Raw genomic sequence first — 2,532 nt, 5'->3', positions numbered from 1 at the left:
AATTGGTCAAACAATTACTGTGGTAGAAAACACTTGCCCAAGTTGATGTGCATTGGGATTGAATCAGGAACCATATAGCTTCAAATTAAATATCTTTGCCAGCCATCCACGGCCACTTCTATTTAAAATACAGCCATCCACTTTCACACCCACAAAGCAGGCACAAGCATTGATATGCATTAAAAAGTTTACTTAGCAAGTATGTGAAATCATTGTCATGGCTAATTCCAGTACTGCCTGACTGGCATCCATGCCAGTGACATGTAAAAGGCACCAATGGAGTGTGGTTAATGCTGGTGGCACGTAAAAAGCACTCTACTACACTCTCGGAGTGGTTGGCATTAGGAAAGGCAACCAGTTTTAGAAACCTTTCCAGATCAAATTGGAGCCTGATGCAGCATACTGGCTTACCAGTCTTCAGTCAAACTGTACAACCCATGCCAGCATGGAAAGCGGATGTTAAATGATGATGAAGATGAGGAGGAATACCAGATTTACTAACAATTCAGTTCTCTTGTAATTGTTTAGCCCTAGGCCAGTCCTGATCCAGCAGACCTATTATCCCAAGAGAGTGTTTCTTATGACAAAACCAAAAAAGATTTCACTTAACAAGTCTTCTCAAGCACAGTTTATTGCCCAATGATTGAAGGGTACTCTTAAATGGGCTGGTTATGCTGCACTGGGATAGGCCATAGATACGGTCTCACTTGGCTTGCTTGGTCTTCTCAAGCACAGCATATCTCCAAAGGTCTTGGTTGCTTGTCATTGCCTTTATGAGGCCCAATTTTCAAAGGTCATGCTTGTCCACTTCATCCCAGGTCTTCCTGGGTCTACCTCTTCCACAGATTCCCTCCGCTGTTAGGGTGTGACACTTTTTCATTCAGCTCTCCTCATTCATACACAACACATGACAATACCAGCACAGTCATCTCTCTCTTGCACACCACATCTGATGCTTCTTATGTCCAACTTATCTCTCAGGGCACTTACGCTCTGTTGTGTATGCACACTGACATTACACATCCAGCGGAGCATACTGGTTTCATTTCCTTCAAGCCTACACATGTCCTCAACAGTCACAGCCCATGTGTTACTTCCATGTAGCATGGCTGTTCACACACATGCATCATACAGTCTACCCTTCACTCTGAGTGAGAGGCCTTTTGTTACCAGCTGAGGTAGGAGCTCTCTGAATTTTGTCCAGACTATTCTTATTCTAGCAGCTATACTCTCAGAGAATGCACCCCTGTTACTGACTTGGTCACCTAGCTAACGGAAGCTACCAATTGCTTCTAGTTTTTCCCCCCTAGCATGTGAGAGAAGCTGTTTTCTGCACATTTTCAATGTTTATTGCCCCTGTGCATCTGCCATACACAAAAACTATCTTCCCAGATAGCCTTCCTTTGATATTACTGCACCTCTTATGTGTCCATAGCTTACACTGGGTACATCTTATGGAGTTTCTACCTACGCCTTTTCTACAGTTCGAGCTGTGCCATCTACCTGATTTGTCTGCCTTCCTACTTACTGAGACTTCAGTTTTTGCTAGATTCACTCTAAGGCCCTTTGATTCTATACCTTGCATCCACTCCTGAAACTTCTCTAGTTCTGATAGTAACTCAGCTATTAGAGCAAGGTCATCAGCATAACGGTGCTCCCAGGAGCATCCTGTCTTGAATTCCTCTCTTATTGCCTGGAAGACCATGATGAATAAGAGGGGGCTGAAGACTGTTCCTTGATGGGCCCCTACCCTAACCAAAGTAGATACTCCTGTAGAAATGAGATGGTTCTGGAAATAATCTATTGCATTACACACTCTTAGGTCAAAGGATCAAATCTAATGCAGATGGTTATTTTTTTGTCTATTTATTCAGCATTTACCCTTCCTCTACCTCAATTCATGTCAGTGTTGGGATTAATTTAGCAGATAATCTCTTAATGCTGTCTGAAATTGGGCAGCAACCTAACTACAGATAAAAGTTGCAACAGTGTAAGTTGACACTGCAGTAGACATGTGGTAACTATAGTGGTGGTGACAGTATCTCTAGCAGTAGTAATGGTGGTTGTGGGGTCGTTGTCATCTTTCTTGTGGTGGTGGTGGCCTTGGCAGTAGTGGAGATAAACATGGCCAGCAGTTTGGGTTTCATCTATATACAATCACATAATCAAAACCCCAAATCTACAAGATAATGCATGATTAATTCAGGACAATATGGATAAATATGCATTGCATTTGACTGAATAATCTGTTAAAGGGTTAAAAATAAACCTGCAAAAACCTTCAACATTCTGTCATCTCTGAAGGTTTTTCTAAAGACTTATAATTCATTTAAGAAATAAGGTAAACAATATCATTAGCCTATCTGTGGCATCACATTAGGTAACAAGGTGCAGTTTCATCTAAGTCACCTGTTCATTCTGATGTGTTTCTAACTAGAGATGCCATGAATGAAATTTCTCTTGTTTTCTACCAGAATAATTTAAAAGATTGGTTCTTGGGTGACTTTACTGAGAATTCCCTCACTTTCATGC

This window comes from Octopus bimaculoides, chromosome 5 (assembly GCF_001194135.2).
Source record: "Octopus bimaculoides isolate UCB-OBI-ISO-001 chromosome 5, ASM119413v2, whole genome shotgun sequence".
In the NCBI taxonomy this organism is placed as follows: domain Eukaryota; kingdom Metazoa; phylum Mollusca; class Cephalopoda; order Octopoda; family Octopodidae; genus Octopus; species Octopus bimaculoides.
Note: the sequence above shows the minus strand (reverse complement) of the source record.